The sequence below is a fragment of the Lathamus discolor genome, chromosome 4, assembly GCF_037157495.1.
Source record: "Lathamus discolor isolate bLatDis1 chromosome 4, bLatDis1.hap1, whole genome shotgun sequence".
In the NCBI taxonomy this organism is placed as follows: Eukaryota; Metazoa; Chordata; class Aves; order Psittaciformes; family Psittacidae; genus Lathamus; species Lathamus discolor.
In genome coordinates this window covers 51,299,958-51,318,730 of record NC_088887.1, presented here as the reverse complement: position 1 = coordinate 51,318,730, position 18,773 = coordinate 51,299,958, and the positions used below count along the sequence as shown (strand labels likewise).

General features: G+C 41.3%; 1 long non-coding RNA gene across 1 annotated transcript; it reads right to left on the bottom strand.

Moving 5' to 3' along the window:
* Nucleotides 1-15,794: 15,794 nt before the first annotated feature.
* Nucleotides 15,795-18,508, bottom strand: LOC136012661 (uncharacterized). The gene is made up of 3 exons (XR_010611879.1): nucleotides 18,469-18,508; nucleotides 16,275-16,345; nucleotides 15,795-15,887 (listed from the first exon to the last, which is right to left on the bottom strand). It is a non-coding gene; the product is annotated as an uncharacterized LOC136012661 (long non-coding RNA).
* Nucleotides 18,509-18,773: the final 265 nt, after the last annotated feature.

Below are 18,773 nucleotides of genomic sequence, written 5' to 3'. Positions count from 1 at the left end.
TAAAAGCTTCCACCCTCCCTCCATAACACAACATTCAAGGTCCACAAAGTCAAGGCTACTAATGGTTGAAAACAGTATACCCTAATGAGATATACAGTAAGATATGGGTCCAGATGCAATTTGCTTTTGCAATCATGAGCATATCCTGCCAGAGGAGGTCAACCCCACTATGTTTCGAAGTCCAGTGAAGAACAGGCATGTGAGGTGAAGGTACTGAGGGTACAGTAAGCCTTTCCAGCTCTTTTCATAACTCTTTTCATGAACATTTCACACACTGAAATGACATCAAATAAAGTTGCTTTTGACTCCTGTTCTGTGGTGTCTCCACCTTTCAGGATAAAGCATCTTAAGACGTTGAAGTGACTTTAATGTTTCACTTCATTCAGCTTGTGGGTTTTTTTGAGTTTTTTTTTGTTTTGTTTTGTTTTGTTTTGTTTTGTTTTTTTAGCTGAAACTTAGTATTCTCAAATGAACTGATCTAACACTCATCGAGGTCACTGCTGGTAGGATGAACTCTGGCAGTGACACAGCTTGTTTTTCCTCCTCCTGTTCTAGGGTATTCATTTCATATGTGAACAGAAACACAGGAGCTGATTGACCTTCACATTAGGAGGTATACGTGATTTGTTAACTGCCTGTGAAACCTTTGGCTCACTGAGACTCTTGCTCCACTTGCCATTAAGCTTCCAGCAGATGTTTATGATGGATTTCAGATTGGTAGAGAAGTGGTTCAGTGAGCAGTGGAGCCAGTCTTATGCTCTGTTTCCCTTAAGATTTATGTCTTGAGGTTCAGCCACCATGCGGACACCGGTTCAGCTTGGGTGGCTGTCATTTCTCCATCTCACTTCCTCATTCCATGAATCATGTTCAAACCAAGCACCCTTGATTCTCCTGTTGCTCTGTCAAATCTCCTCAAAATTGGCCATCAGTTTCACAAGCTATTAGGAGTGACAGGTAGACATATATATATATATAGCAGTGCTAGATAAGCCTTGTTAGGAAACCATAGTAGATATGTACAGATATCTCTAAAATTAAGATTACTAAGATTACTCTCAGTTTCAGTACTTGGTTTTTGGAGAGGAGTATAATGTGTCTGGACCAATCCCTAAGAAGTGCCTTCAATTCCTCTTAAATTCCACACAAACTCAGTGTTACTCTGCACCTCTCAGGCTCTGGGCAGGGGATTGGATCTGGTTATGATTTTCTGCAGAATTGAGGCGGGTGCTTTAATAGCTATTATAAGTTATTTTGTGGGAGAAATAACTCTTTTGATCATCGTACCCCCTGCCCTTGATTAAACACCTCAGAACTGCAGTGACCCCAGCTGTATTTCAAGTTATATGCAGAATTGCGCTTAGCAATAGGAATCTTCTAGATCTCATTTGACCATTTCCTATCTCATTTTGGAGCAGATGCTATAAAATACCTAAAGCAAAAAAAGCTTCACTTTGGGTTGTTCTGTCATGATACAGTGGGACTTGTGATTGGGGCTGCAGGATGAGTGCCATTTTATTTAAGGAGGTTGAATATGCATTCCTGAACCCACCAGTAGTAATTAGCTACTTTGCAGCTGGCTTGAAGCAGTTTTACCTGTCTTATTGCATAAGGCCCTTGAGTTAAGTGGCAGTGCCTAGTGCTGGTGGGCAGCATGAGGTTGAGAAAGCATGGAGGGAGAGAGGGAGGTTTGGGGTGAGGTGGCTTGTGCCCTGCAAGGGGCTGTGGGGCTGTTTCTGCAGTGGCCAAAGGCCAGGCTCAGGTGAGAGAAATTTTGGCTCAGCTGCGGCTGGGTCTCGAGGCAAGAAGGCTGAGCGGCAGTATGGAGCATTCGACGTGTTGATGCACAGTACGTTGCTCTGTAATTTCTGCTATTCTAAAGCTGAAGGTCACCTTAGATTCATTGCTTTAGATTTGGGTCAATACAGGAATTGTCTCATCTTTCCTTAGAGCACTGGTGGTTACATTAACCAGCTGGGGTTTTATCTGAGAGGCTGCATTTTTCTTCAAGCCCCAGTTTGTTCCGCAGAGATATTGAGCTTGGTCTGGAAGCCACAGGAATGATGGTTACTCAGAAACCTGTGGCATTTGGGATTCTGGTACCACAGTTACTGTGCTGATGCCCACTTCAGTCCCATGCAGTAATATCTTCTTTTTTAATGGAGAGAGTGCTTGTGAGTTTATGTGGGAAGATGGCAGAAACAGGACCTGCCAGCCAGGTAGGTTGCTGTAGTGTTTAGGACTAAAATGAAACAGAGAAGGAGGAGCAGCTTTAAGGCTGCAAACTTTTATTGTTTAAAATCAGTTTAATAGCAAACCTAACTGTACACAAGCGCTGGTATTCATGACTGATTAGTTTTTACTACTGGATATTATTAGCTTTTCAGAAGACAAATGCCTGAGATGTCTCCTGGTAGCTTCTTCACAAATGTGTTTGAGCAAGAGAGTGTTTTACTCTTTTAGCAGAAGAAAAAAAAATCTAATTAATTTTACCTTTTAGCAAGCCAACTGTTAGTTCAGAATCCACTGAGAAGCTTTTGATTAACTAAAAATTGTCCTTTTGTTAAGCAAATTAAAGCCATTCAGGCAGCACAAGACATTTGTAAAGCCACTGTTAGAAGTAACTTACTGAATGATTTTACAATAAGAAGTTGATTTGCCAGGAAGAGGAGACCATTTTAGTTCGAGTAGGGCTGGGCATAGTCAGAGGTGTAGCATCACAATGTACAGTGAAGCTAAACAGCTGCATTGCTCAGGATGCTCCTAGTTATTTGTTTCCTGTATGAAAAAGCTGCTTCTTGTACATTAACACTCTGCAATGTTAAAATATGAGTTAAGAATAAATAAGATGAGCTGCATTTAGTCACTGTGCCAGCACTCTCAATAAGAGTTGACCTTAACTCAATTAAACAGAAATTATTTTCAAAGTGATATAAACTAAGTGGTGTAGTAGAGGCAGAAAGCTATTAGACTGCAAATTATTATGTATGAGGGATATGCTGTAATTGGCAGTGACTCTTAATATATAGCAAATGTGAATTCATTCAAGCTAGAGTGGTTCTAGGGCAACACTGATGCTTACGTAGGAGCTGGCATGCAATAACATGTTACCTCAAAACTTGCAGTCCAAGCACTAAATCACTCTAAGACCTTTTTAATTCTATATGGGAACATCTGCAAGATAATTTAATGAAGTTTACCTGCACTACCTTAAAAATGGATTTGGATCAACTCTGACGGCTGCTGTGCATAACCAGGCTGTAGCTAGTGGTATGAGTATGGAAGCAGCCAAGGGAGGGCTGATATCTGTTCTGCCAGTTGGCTTAGGGATGTGCTGCGGCACTAGGGATTACAGGTCCCCTAGGGAATTGAGCTGCAGATGTGACTGAGGAGGGAGCACCTTCCAGATAAAGAAATGGCACCATGATATGCCTCTACTGTTGAACTTGTGTGTGTGTGAGGGAGCTGGGGACTGCCATCACTGGTGCAAGCTGGCAGCTTGTAACATGTGTCGGTGCAAATTCTCAACACCCAAATCAGGCTCCAAATGTCTCCATTCCACATGTCATTGTAGTAGACAGTGCCACCATGTCCAGCTCCAGACCTAATCTGACAGCGCAGCTTTAACTTGTGTATTACATTTTCTGTGAGTAATGCAGAGGGCCTGGAAAACTTGTCTGAATCTCCCACTGACTCCTTGGTCTGTTTCCCACTTTCTCTGTCTAATTTGGCATTTCTGTGCTCGCTCATAATGAGCATTCACAGAACAACAATAAGGAGGAAATTTGGTGAAGAATAAAGGTAAATTTATTAAAGCTAGCAAGTGTGGAGAAAGCTGATGTGTGTTGTGTTTATAATTTTGCCAATACTGTGACAGAAATAGCAGTTTAGGGTTTGCATTCAGCTTATGCATCTGCATTTCTTCTCTGTTGCTTTGCAATCAGACTACCAGCCACTGTGGAGACCATCAATGACAGCGATTACATTATGACCTTTTAAAGCTTACTTTCAGAGTAAAGATTTTTATCCCATATTACCAATAATTGCTGACTGAGTTTAATACAATCCTCCCAGTGCACTGGAACTGCAGGGCTTGTGATTTCCATGATTTAATGATTTAATAGATCAGGTGTCTGGGCTGGGGGGAGACAAACTGTTGTAACAGGATCTTCGCTTACTGATGTGGTCCATATTTGCTGGATGCCTCTGCTGCCCCAGTCTTGCAAATGATATCCTGCTGTACAATATAGCCACATAAAGGGTGCAGTCAGAGCCAAATTTCAAGGGTTTTTCAAATCTTTGCACTAATGAGACTCTAATTTAGTTTTATCTCTAACCAATCCATGGGAGCGGAGAGCAAAAGGAGGTATGTTAATCCCATCTTTCAGCCCTCCGTGGCATGCCTTTTCCCAACAGGTGTATATTCCATGCAATGGAGGGGGAGGACACCTGTAAAAGCCATGATGCAGTGATCTGTGTCTCAGCAAAGATGCTTTTGTGTCTACCTTGACCAGTCTTGTGCCTGACTTCAGTCAGGTAGTGTGTTAGTTTAGAAATGTGATCCATGTATATGCCAGACAAAATATGTTGGGCACAAAATAAAAGCAGAATCTGGTAATCAACAATTAAGTCTCTAGAGAGACAGAATTGAGATGTAGACCTGTTTCTTCTATGTTTCTTAATTCTTATTATAAGGGACACTATTGTTAATACAGTCTTAAGAAACAATTTGCTTATAAACAATGACAGATGCCACAGCAACAGCTGGACCATTTTCCTTGGGGAAATCCTGCCAACTGGAGAAACACTTGGCAAGGCAGGCCCTCTACAGTCCCTCAAACATTTTGTGGCTACTACACTGGAGAAATGGACATTATGGCTCCTTCAGCAACGTTTTCTCCAAGGCTGCAGCTTAAACAATGTCTTCCAACATGTGCGCACATACATATGTGTGCATGCACAGGGTGTGCACATGTACCCCATTACACTTCCCCCTATCTCAGCCAGCTCTCCTTTTGTGACAGAGCAAAACTGGAGTATGATGGAGTGGTCATTCCTGGTCCATATGCCAGGGACAGGATGCCTTTGCCTGTACCATGTGCTGACACAGAGTAGGGCAGGGAGCAGACAAAGCCACTTGGAAAAGATGCTGTGGTCTTGCTAAGGCCTTGAGGACCCAGCATGAGCCAGTTTGTGTGAATTACAAAACAGACCTTCAGTGAAGACAAAGGATGACCCCAGTGATTTTGAAATTCAGGTAAAATTTGGAAAACTTGGTTTTGTTGCTTGAACACAGGCCAAGATGGGCTGACTGGAAATGACTGGTCTGCAACACCAATGCAGGGCGACTTTGAGTGCTCAGTGCACCAAAGACTTCTCTGAACCCTCGTCATGCTGTTTATCTTTTGGATAAAGCTGTCCATACTCACCTTATGGTTGATGGCAGTTTATTTCTACCATGAAGCAATTAGCATACAAAACCTTTGCCAGAATTACCACTTCTAGGGGGCCTGTGAGGATGAGGTTTTTCACCTACTTAGTTCTTGGTCTTGGTCGATGGGACAGCTGACACTTCGCCAATCATGCCAGTGGTTTACAGAGTGAGAACAGGTTCACTGGGCTCTGGATGAGACTCCTGAGCTGAACCACAGGGTCACTAATAGTAACAGCTCTTCACTGTAATTTCTGCTCTCGGCATCAGAGAAATAGCTCTGTATTAAGAACCTGAAAGAAAAAGCCTTTCGGCCTGAAAGAGAGCCCATTCATTCCTTACCAGTTTGCCAAACTAACCAGTTTCCTCAATGGTATTAATACCTGTACAATGTAATTTCCTCATTAAACAGAGAACCAAATATTTTTCCACACCTCCACTTGATAGAATCCTGTATAAACAACCTGGGAAGTCTCACCTCTTCAATTTTCGAATGCAAGAAACTTCTGTCACCTTCTGAAATGCTGAAACTGGGCTCTGACCATTAGCTAGAACAATTTGAATGCTTATATTGCACAGCTCTGGCATCCACCCCTTCCATGTATTGTCTAAAAGAGCATTAACTAGATGCATGGGAGTTATGAAACCAGTCAGCTAACATTCGAAGCAAACATTTCAGCAGCACACCCCCAGAGTTTTCAGAGACTGAACTTTTGTTTCAGCTGTGATGTTATACAATCCTATTTCCATGGCAAACTTACAGATACACACTTGTCAAAATTCATGGTTTATTTAGCAAAACTGTCGAGGCACATATGTGCCATATGCATTCTCTCATTCTTTACTGATATGCTTTTTAGAACAGTGATTTCCTGCTGCAATTAAGTCTGTTGCTTGGACTTCAATAGATGTATTTGGCATTGAAAGGGAATCTGGCTTCGATCCCTATCACAAAAAAGAGCACTGGTCAAAAAACCACACATGTTCTTTTACTGTTCCATCTCCTGCCTATTACAGCCTTTTAAACATCCTCTGTTTTCTTTGATATTTCTTTTTCCCATCCCAGTATTTACCATATATCGAGAAGGCACTCTTTCACTGAAGAAAAGTGTATCTAGTACTTGCATACACCTTAATATCAAGTATTTGAGCGCTGTCTGCCTGTGAGTCTCAAAGTTCTGTGTCTGTTAGCTGTCATGGCATCTCCTTCATATGATACAGCATAAGGACACGGGAAGTCTGAGGATGAATCAAAGGACATACCTGCTTCTTCCAGAACAGATGTGTTGCAAGCAGGCAGTGAGAGATGAGATTTTGTGGCCCCTGACCCTACCTCGCAAACAGACATGCTACCTCCTTGCTTGGTCTGGAGCAGTGAAAAACAGCAATAGGCAATAGAAACCATATGCTCAGGCCTTGGACTCCAGATAAGTAGGATCTGGGAATCTGGTCAGAACAGAAAACTTCATGGGACACTGATTTCTTTTTTTAATGATTTGTGTGTGTGTGTGTTTGTTAAACTATATATAGCTTGGAAATGTTTACAGTGTGAAGAAAAATCCCCCGTCTGCTTTTGTGTCACTCCTGCTTCTTTCCTCATCCCCAACAACCACAGCTAGCTCCTGGCTCTTTGCCCTGGTCTCACTTTCCTTGCCCAGCTAGGAGGCATCCCACTCCACCCCCTGTGCCCTGATCCCAGTGCACACCTTTGCTTTCAGTTGGCTGTCACACTGATGTCCCCCTACCACTGTGGTGCCATCCTTGTCCCTTACCCCTCTCCCATTCTGCTGTCCCAGCTCCTGACCTAGTACAAACCTCTCCTCATCCCATCTCGGTACATCTGCCCCTTTTTCTCCCAGGCTCCTCACACTCTTCACTACTAATTATATTTGCAACTGTCCCTGACCTCCAAGTTCAAATGTGTTTTGCTTCCTTTGCACATGGTGCCCTGAGACAAGCTGGTAGTTGACAAAATATGGCAAATGTAGGCAAAGCTCTGTGCTTCACGCTCATGTATCATCCTGTATCCATGGCACAAGGCAACTGTGCCATGGAGCCCCCAGAAGGCGTCCTTCACACTTATGCTGGGGTTTAGGTGCCTAGAAAGACAGCAGTGAGACAGTGCAAATAGAAACTAGGCTCTACCAAGAGAAAGCACATTCTTGTGAAGGATGATGTAAGAGTGCTATTTGGAGGATTATTATCAGACCTGCTTGTAACAAGAAAGCAAAAGCAACAAACAAGCAAAAAAGCAAGGCACAGAACTAAGGAGCCCCAGCAATAATTTTCCTTACTCTGATCACTAGGCTGACATAATCCTGTCTGATTGTGTAAAATGTCTTTAAGAATGAGCGGTGAGTCTTTTCTTTCTGTGCTGATTGCTCCTCCACCCCCATCATTAATGTGAAGCACTCTATCAAGTCATGACTTAACTCTGAGCCAGCTCAAAGCACAGCCACAGCAGAGCTGAAACGAATTTCCACACCCAAAGAACAGAAGCAAAATCTCTTCTCTGTCCTTGTCCATGGTGTGGGCAGGCAGTTTTGAACAGTGTCAAAGCCATTCCAGCTGGGAGAGGAACGGGAGAGAAGTAACATGAGGAGGGGGTTGTGCAGAAGGGCTTACTGGACAGAGCTGGGGGATGGCAGCTGAGAGCTTGCAGGGGGATGCGTAGCTCACTTGTTTGTTTCCCACCAAATCACCCTAGCACATCCTTCCCCTTCCCTTCTTCAACTTACTCAGTTGCCTCTCACTGGTGGTGAACTGCCTGTCTTCACAAGAAGTCCCTCTCTGTACAACAAGGACCACTCAGTCCTTCAGCTTTCCAATTTTGCCACGTGAGGGACACCTGAGATGGCATAGTGGAAGCAGAACAGGACTTCGATTATCTTTTTAAAGAAGGAATAAATATTAGCTACAGTGAGAATGTGCAGAAAACCACGTTAGGAAAGAATCCCCAGAGGGAGCATTTGAAGCCCTAGTGGATCAGCCCACATTATTCAACATAAACACCCCACCACATGTTGAAGCAATAAGTGACTTTGGGTATCACCAGACTGCTAGCTCAGGGTACTGAGGTTAGACTTCTGCACTAGGAAGCAAGAGAGAAGATGCTTAATTTGCTGGACTGATATACAAGAAATGAAAAGACCTACCTGAACTAGACAGATTGCAGCTTTTTGCTGCACTACAGGAAACAATCAAGGTAGGAGATATTTCAAAATAGTATATTTTAGGGCCAGCATTTCTGTCTGTAGTATCTTTGAACCTTCCATATGCCATTAGTAGCAATATACATAGCAACCTTCAAGCAATCTTAGTTTCACATCCTTTTCAAAGCTGTTTTTTTTGGTTTTTTTTTTCTAGTTAGTTTGTGCCGCTTTGTTTTTTGGAGAGAGTGGAGAGAAGGAAAGGAACCAAATGTTAGTAAGATCATTTGGAAGTGAAAGAAATGTGCAATTGCGAGAGCTGCTGGTGACAGAAAGTCTTCCTGAAAGGGCAAGCTGTTGTAGCACTTCAGTAATATGCCTGTTACATCAGGTTGTTAAATAACCAAATCCTTCAGCTGAAATTGCTCTGTCCCCAACTCTTCTGTTCCACCGTGCAAGGTAAATGTAGCTGTTGTGATAATTGGTAAATGAAGTTTCTTATTTGACACAGCTAGAGCTTGATCCACTTACTAGTCATAAATACTGAAGGATAAGTAGAAGCAATGTTGGATAGAAACCAGCAGTATTTGCCAAGTACAGTTCCTTAGTTTGTCCCAGAATAAATCAAAGGGCCTTCTGAGGTAGCTGTCAAAGGTTCAGAATTAGACCTATCCTTTCAGTGAAATGAACATAGATTGTTCCACAGCTTTCCCCTGGCTTTAGAAGGTACGATACCAGCACTGAGGACCCACGGGTGGTAACGATAGTCCCATTCTCCCATCACTGTTCTCGAGGGGAACAGGCAGGCACATTTATTATTCCATTTACACCTGTACCAGCACCCTCATATTTCATCCTCTTCCCTTGTTTCTGGAAGAGTTGTGTTGCCTATAGAAGTATATAACTCAAGCAAAGTGTCATCTCTCTGACTTGTTTTCTGCTTTGCCTGCCTACTTTTAAATGTCCAGAAATTTAGAGCTACATTAGTACCTAACAAGGCTTAGGCAGAATTTGCTTGAATTATTCATGCAAAATACTGTCTAATTCCTACTTGAATTGATTTAATTTATTCCTCCCCTTGCTAAATGTAGAAAAAATACATGTATTCTACAGCCACTATTATTAAGTAGCTCAAGCTATTCCCTCTAATTGTGATTGCTTGAATATCAGACTTATTTCTTTGGGAATTAGTAGTAAGTTACATGTATTTGGCCTGAGCATTCATTGCTCTGCTCTACACGCAGGACAAACAGCTACATGTAGAGATAATGGCCATATTTCCTGCTGTTTTAAGCACATGTGTGAATCCAGTCCCTGGAAGCATACTCTCAATTTGTGAGCAATCTGTTCATCCATTCTTTCAAATACAGTACTTTTCTTCCAATGCCAAAATCTGAAATAATAGAATTGTCGCCTCTGCCTCTTTTCTTACTCTTTTGTGCATGCAGCCACCTATGCAATTATTTCATTAATGAAACCCTCTTTCCAGATAATGCATTGTTCCTTTTCACCTAAAAATTACTTGGAATTTCCTTTATCCCTGTCACATGGACAGTAACTGGAAATGCAATCGTAAGTTTTAGCACTGAAATATGTACATGGGCAAGTTTTAATAGTCCTTCTCATGCTAAAGTTGTTGTGAGTGACCAACCTCCTCTGCTGCAGGGATTGGCAGATTTATGCGTGTGTTATGACAGATTTACAGTTTCTTTGCCAAATGAGCCCTTATACCTTACACGTCATCAAAACACCAGCAATCACTTTGTTAGTCATAAAAGACTCCATGAGTGCTTGCCATTTGCATACCCGAGACTAGGACAAAGAACTGTGACACAGTATGAGAGGTGAAGCCAGATTTGTTGCACGACTAAATACATATGAAACAATAACTGAATGCATGCTGAAATGAAAGCAGCTAACCTGCACAATAAACATGTGCCTTACCCTTTTTCTTTCCTTTTTGTCTCCTTTTTTCAAAGCAGCCATTATTTGTGTTAGAAGGACACAAGTATGTAGGTAAAGAAATGATGGAACTGTTGAAAATATATGATAGCATTTATAAAACCATGTAGCAAAAAATATCAGGATGCTGAAACAAATACGGATAACAGAGTTAATAGTTACCAACAGTTGCCATGGGTAGCTTTTGTATATATATATTTAACTAGTGTATATCTAACAATAAGTAAAATTGCTTATAAAATAAGAGGTTGAAGTAACTATTGCTCTAGAAACCGTAGGTAACATAGAATCACAGATTCTCAGAATGGTTTGTGTTGGAAGGAACCTCAAAGATTATCCAGTTCCAACCCCCCTGCCATGGGCGAGGACATCTTCCACTAGACCAGGTTGCTCAAAGCCCCATCCAGCCTGGCCTTGGACACTGCCAGGGATGGGGCAGCCGCTTCTCTGGGCAACCTGATTCAACTCCCCACCACCCTCACAGTAAAGAACATCTTCCTAATGTCTAATCTAAATCTACCCTCTTCCAGTTTAAAGCCATAAAACACCAGTGAGTCTTTTAACTAGAAGCCATTTAACATCAGTGAGTATTTTACAGTAATGCTGAATGTTTAAACATATGCAGTGATCAGTTTAATATTATCATACTCATGTAACCCTGCATACAATTAGCTTAAGATTTGTGGGGTTTTATTAGATGAATTTAGCAGAAATATTTATTTGATGCTCTTTTGTTTTCGTAGGTAAACTGGCTTTTTTATTTTTTGGTTCATTTTCCCTACCGCATGAATATTTCTTTTCCCAGAAAGCATTTTGGGAAAATGGGTTTCCTTTGTCTGCTATAGATATAAGAAATGCTTAAGTGCTTCTCAGGAAGTTTTTGCATTCTTCAAGGTAAGAAAGTCAGAGGAAAGAGTTAAAAAAACAGATGTGCCGTAAGCAGAAATAGATTTTACAACCCATCTACTGGAACACAATATCATCCCAGTGGAAGTCATTAGGAGTTTTTTCTCCATATATTATGAAGGACTGCAGTGACTCATTCCTGAATTGTAAATGAATTTTAAAAACCTTTCAGAGCCATGGTCAAGGACATCATAAAATCCAACATCTTGGGATATCATGCCAACCAGTAATTCCATAGCAAGGAGATCATACAAGTCAGCTGCTGAGTAAACCCTGTTTATGATCATTGAATTTTAGGTCAAATGTATTGCTAGGAAATTAATTTTCACTGGAAATGTAAGTGCTGATGAAGAAAAATAAAAAGCAATTATGACCAATTATACCTGTATAAAGCTAAACATGGTTTTTTTGTTTGTTTGTTTTTGACTAGAAATCATTGGCAATAAGTCAACAAAATAATTTCCACAAGTTTCTTGTCAAAGTGCCTGTTATCTCTCTTTTGCTCTCAACTCTGTTGGATGGAAAATGACACCATGTCAGTTTTTCTCACATAATTACATTACTGTATTATTGTCTTGCTAGAAGTGATAATAATCTTGTTTATAGACTATTGTCAAATATTGTCCTTTCTAGCCTATTCTCACTTAGCTTCTACCTTTCAAAGCAAATGTTACTTTTAATGAGATTTTATTACTTTTTTCCCATCATCTGGTCTGATAATGGCTTGGTAAACTGGAGAACAGTAGGCAGAAGACTGTCAGCTAAAGCATGGTATCACCTTCCCTGCATCCTGCCATAGCTTGATCTTTGTGTGTATGGTTCACAGGGATGTATCTCACCAGTGGCCTGAAATGTAGGTATTGCTTCTGAGAGGCGGGTGTCCTTTCTGTGGCTCTTGGAAAGTTACTTCAACATTGTACGCCTTAGTTTCTGCATCTGTAACAAGCACATGGCTTCTGATCTCACAGAACTGCTAAAACTTAGTTCATCAATAGCTGTAAAGAACCCTGTGCTCCCCAGATAGAAAATACAGATGCTTTAGAAGATTAAATTGAAATACTCATAGAACCCTTCAGAGATTTCAAATCCTCTACTGCATCCGTTCAGAACATCTACTCTAACCTGCACAAAACAGTCCCTAAAACACTACTCTGTCTTTTCGTGAAAACCGGGAGTTCAAGCACCTTAGATACCCTGTTCAGAAAATATTCAGTGTGAAATACTATCCTAGGGTTTTGTTTCCCATTTAGATTCCGAGTCTCCAGGCAATAGAACACAGCTCATGTCCTTCAGGAGCATAATCCAATGGCTTATTGCCCTCACAGCTAAAAGTCTTCAGTCTGGAAATGGCATTTCCCAGAGGAGTCTGCCCATCCTGAGATTTAAAGCCATCTCGTCTGCTTTGTAATTGAATACTAAATGTATTCAGAAATACATTTAATAACATCTTGTGGCTGTTGGTCTTTGCAAAAACAGTAACATAACTATTTTCTAATAATCTGAAAGCATATTGCCTTTCCAAACATCTCAGTTTTTACACAGGAAAGAGCTCAAAGTGATGGGGAAAAAAAAGGCCATTCTCATTCAAAGAACTATAAAATTGGTTTTCAAAGGCTGGTACTGAGAAAGTAAAGGCAATGGAAAAATAGAAAGTGTTTATTAGGGGGATATATATCCCTTCTGTGCAATATAATTCTTGAGTAGAAGAAAGTACACGGCTAATGTTTCACTCTTATTAGAAGAAAATGAAGTCTGGATGCATGCTTTTACTTCCAATAAGATAATACTGACCTTAGGTCAGCAAGGACTATAGGAATATAATTTTTTTCCCTTCCATACAATTGGATGTGATTTTAGCCATGGGGTGCGTGGAGGCAGGAGAAAGAAAGAAATCTTATGACACTTCAGACATTATCAGTTTCATCTCCTCAAATGATCCTGGATTTTAGTGACAACTGGTGATTGATGTTACAATGTTTTAGTTAAATGCCTGGGTTATTATGCTGAGAGAAGTCTGATCAGCCATAGCTGCAATGCTGCAGTAAGCAGAGCCTCATTCAATCTCTTTCCGCATTAACAAACTAAGCTAGATCAACGTATGTCTCCATGCAGTAGAAGTGAGCTTACAACAATAACATGGCACTAAAATCTGCTTTAAACCATTAAAATTCTACCCCAACCAGTCGGAGTGCTAGGTCAGATTTTCAGAGGATGTTGCTTCCTTTCATTGCTCTGTTGCATCTTTGGTGTATGAGCCACTTGTTTTTATCTTTTCAGAATGGGATGGAGTAGTGAACTTCTGCTCCTTAAAGAAGCAGAAAGGAAATTAGAGCTAGTAGTGCTTACATTGTGCAGGATGAAGACTGCCTAGAGTAACTTCCTTGTTAATCATGCAGCCTACGAATGAGGTTCTGAGGAACGAGGCTAGCAGCTAGTGAAAAAAGTCCAAGAAGTTTTGTGGCTTGCCTCAGGCCCAGAAGAGCAAAGTACGGGATAGATGGCTTGTCCTCATGGGGAGAAGGAAGCTTATGGTAAATGCAGAAAGGATGTCGCTCATGCCACTGAGAGGCAGTCTCAACAGGAAACCTCATCAGCTCTCATTTCTCTGCCTGCATCCCTGAGGCATTCTCAGGCCAAACTCTCCAAGTCATGTTTCATAGCTCAGTACAACTGTTCAAGTTGGTACAGTTTCATGTTTGATGATTTTCGTTTAACAGAAGTCAGGAAACATTAAATCTCTGGTTACAGTGGTGTACCCTGAAGAACTGAAAATAGCATGGACAATTTAGTTCAGCAAACCCTAAAACTTGCTGGATCCAGATGGCTCTTACTGGTATATTTTAAATCATTCAGCAGAAAATGCAGTCCTCATGACTAAATGCATGTCTCAGCCCCTTCACATCCAGTAATAGGTCTCAAAAAAGTTTTGCTGATGCTGATTTTGAAGCTGAGTGTGACTCTACCTCCTGCCCCAAATTGTCAGCCAGTTTCTTTAATAATTCAAAATCCCTGCTAAAATCCTGACCTTGGAGATTAATAAAATGATCCTTTATAGCTTTCCAAGTCAGGCCGATTAAACACACATTTGGCACAGACAACCTGAGAAACTTCGGTAACGTTATCCATTTAGCTAACAGAGTTACCTCCCCTGCTGACGCACTCCCAATTAATGCCAAGAAAGGCATCAGATCCGGCAGAAAGGAACGCTCATTCTGTGCTCTCTGTTGCCTTGGATTAGGTCCCAATTTAATGATAACATCACTGGTTTTTCTTGAGAATTTTAGTTATTTTATGGAAGCGGGAAGCAGTCTATCCAGCCCACAAGGCTTCCCTGGGCCCCAGACAACAGCAGGTGTTTTGGAGAAAGATGTTTGTTTGCTGCATTGAGAGCACCTGAAGGAAGAGAAGGCTTCTTTGGTACAGCAGCAGGTGATTGGTTTGTACCCTGCCGCAGGAAGATACCTGGGCTGAAGTATTTTATAATTACAGCTGAAGGTCTCACTCATATCAGCACATCAGCTTTTCCAGTCCTAGGCTCTTCTGCAACCAAGCAGAGCCAGCTTAGCTTAAATCTGCCTGCAAGCCGCTCTGGTTAAACTGATGTAACCATACACAAGGCAACAGATTTAAAATTAGTTTTTTGTTACGCTAGTGTTTATGAATGCCAGCTGAGTCACTGCAAGCTGAATTTAAAGCAGTTTACTTGAGTTCATACCTGAAATTCATGGGGTTTAGCCAAACTGGCTCAAAACTTTGCCATGAGGGCAACACCAGCTGAACGAGTCATGCTGAGAGGCCGCACCTGGGGCAAGGGGACACCTCTGGTGATGACCAGGCCACCTCTGCCCAGCTGCCCATTGCCTCCAACATGTCCCCAGGGGCAGAAATGGTGATGGCTGCGCCTGCTGCTGGGCAGGGGATGCAGGAGAAGAAAAGCAGGTGATCTAATCCCAGGGGATGGTGAAGGAGGGGTTGGAGGGGACCTGAGCTGAGCCCCAGGGGATGGCTGAGGCAGAGGCTGTGGGGCTTGCAACGGTTCCCTTTGCAGAGACGGCAGGAGGCTTCTGACTGCTGGCAATGTCAGGCAGTGTCCGGCAATGTCCTTCCACCCGCAGGCCTGCAAGGCTTTCGCAACCACAGAACCCACTTTTAGAAAAAAGGATAGCTTTGGGAGCACCTGAGCACCACCTGCCAGTACCTACAGGGAGGTCATAGAAGAGATGGTGTCAGGCCTCTCACAGCATTGCAGGGCAAGAGGCAGTGGGTACAAGCTGAATTGAGCTGAATATAGTTCCTGCCTATACCTGGTCTGAAACTCTCCCAGTTCTCAACTTCCGATGAGGGAGGCAGTGGAGCAGGTCACCTCCTGAGGCTGTGCCATCTTCATCCTTGGAGGGTTTCAAGTGTCTACTGAGCAGCCTGGTCTGTCCCCAGAGCTGCCCCTGTTTTGGGCAAGGAGGTCACTGGAGGTCTCCTGAGATCCCTCCAAGCCTGAATTATCCCATCTTCCTATGATAATCACCAAGTGTTTTCAAACCAACACAACTTTGCACATACAGCATGCTCTACTTGACCCTTGGGTTTTGTGGCAGCAAATTACAAAGATTAATCAGTGAACCATCATTTCAGTCAGCCTTATTGTCACTAACTTTGATTTAAGGAAACAAGATAGTTTCATCTTTGCACTCCCATGCACTTAAGGCAAACTTTCCAACAAGCATGCTTTAAGTAACCTCTTTCTAAAAGTGATGGGTTCTCATCAGCTGTCTCTTGAAGGGAAATTATTGCCAGCTGAGCACCTTGGAAAACTTGATCTTTTGTTTACTCACCTAAATAAGGCTTTTGGACCTTAATTTTTGGCATCTCTTCAGTGTCTTGGCCACAGCAGCTTCTACATGTTCTGAAAAGGCAAATGACTTCATTACAAGAAAGATGCATTATTATATTTATAGTGTTATCCCCCAAGATCAAAGAGAGTAGCTGGCCTATTAGAAGTCTGACAGTGAGTGGAAATTTTTACTTGCGAGCACGACCACTAGTCTGCTAACCATAGACCTCATTAGCAGAAGAGCCAAGGTCTGCCATCCTTATCTAATCAGGTATCAGTTTTGTTAAGATGTAAGGGAATATTGCATCTTAAATATAAGCCTTACTATGTTTATCTAAAATATTAAATTTTGCGTATGCTTTATTTTTAGTCATATGCTATCTGTAAAAGAAAAGATTTTTTTTCTTTTTCAACTCTCATTTATATGTCTGTTTTCTTATATTTTGCAGTAAATTAGTCACTAATTTAATCATCTTAAAGATCCATATGCTCGCCCACACCATCTTTCATATAAGTACAATGAGATAAAGGTTATTATTTGCTGAACTGGGCTATAATTAAACATTCTGAATTTCAATTATTTCAATTTATTACAGTGAGAGATCACATGGTCTCCTGCAATTCAGGGAGATCATTTTTTAATTTTAAGTGTTTCAGAATTTTCTACACCTGTCTTTTAATTTAACTTCCAGCCTTTGATAACAGGGCTTACATCAAACCAGTAATACATGCTGCTGAAATGCTGCTGAAATTGTTTCTTTTGTTTCTTTTTTTTAACTCCTATGGCCATATTGGCAACTTTCACAGCTGAGCAGTATGACAAATACCATATGTTCACCTTCAGGCCACTATGTTATTTGCTGGTAACTGCATTTCCTGCTGCTGTAGCTGCTCTGCAAAATTAAGAGTGACTATGACGCTTTTATTAATTTGTGTCTTCTTATGTATACAGGTAATATTCTAGAGTCACTGCTTCATGAAATGGATAAAAATGTGTGTAGGTTCATATTTTGGATTGGTAAAACACAAGCAGCATTTGAGTTCTTAACAGAAATGAAAAACATTCCAATCTGAAAGTTGCCTGCAAAAAATTCCATACCTTTCTGCCTTTATTCATTTATTTCAGCTTATATTGGTTATCAATCTAATGAAATGCTAAGCTAGAACTCCATTTCAGCATGAAATTACTCTAGAGAATAGAGTAAATGTCCAATTTCATGAACAATATATGACAAAACTACAGAGCAAGTCCTTTGATTAGCTTACCCAGTGGCTTGTAACCTCACTTCTGAATAAACAGGTTGTCAGGCTGAGGTAGCAGAAGAGTTTGCTATGAATATTCATGCAAACATGCCTGTCCTCAGTCTAGCACAATTTGATGAAGCTTTTACTCTGCCTTGCTTTAATTGACTTTCTTAATGAGTTTTTGCTCTTTTTTGTTTAAAGTTTCCAAGTAAGAAGACATGGAACAACTGACCAAATCCTCATTTCCTACAGACCAAAATAACTGTCAGCAGGAGCTTAGAGCTAAACAGAAAGGCAGGATTGAGCCTTATATTTGCTAGTCTTTTTGAGTCTTGCATTCCTCAAGACTGCAGAAGAAGGGCTAAGTAAAAATTGCACATTTTAAAGGATCCTTGCTACTTCAAATCTTTTAACAAGTGGTACAGTCCAGCCAAAATGAACTTTCTCTTACTTCTAGGCTAGCCCTCAGCCAAAGGGTTTCCTTCTTTGTTCCACAGCCGCTAGAGAAACTCCTCTTTCTCCTCCTGTGATTGGGAAATCTTCCTCTATACTTTAGGCTAGCTCTTCCTTCTCATGCTTATATCCTTCACCACCTGCAGCCACTCTCTGGGGTGCTCGCCTGTGGACATGAAGCAGCTTTTTAGTTAGCAGCTGCACTGGAAGTTTACAAATTTGACTTATTAGTCATGCACTCTTCCAAGTTAGCAGCAGATACAATGCTGCGAGGTGAAGGAAGAGGAAAAAAGGCCAGAAAATCAATTGCCAAGTTAACAAAGGTGTTATTGCCTTAAGCAAATAATAAGCAGGTTTAGTGTGGGGTCTTGTCAGGACTTTGCAGAAGTGAGGGGAGAGAGCTAAAGATACATAAATGGATATAGTTGGTATGCTTGAAGGTCTTTTCCAACCTAGTTGATTCTATAATAGTAATAAATAGTTCAGTCTGCACTCACAGGGAGTATTTACAGGGTGTTCTTCCACCCCATAGGAGTTTCTTTTAGAAGGTATGTCTGCTCTTCCTACAATGTGCGAGGAGATTTAACACCAGAAGAGAACCTGTAAAGGCCAAAACAAAAGCTGTTTAGGTAGCAACTAGCAATAGAGACACAGAGCTTTAGATCTGCTCCCCTCCAGTCAGTGTTATTTTGAGCTAAATAGAGATGCCTTCACACCTGTGAGTCCCCTCATGGAGCAAGCTTTGAGAGAAATCAGGACAACTCTTTCTCAAAAGAACGAGTAGGTGTTCTTTTGTGGAAAT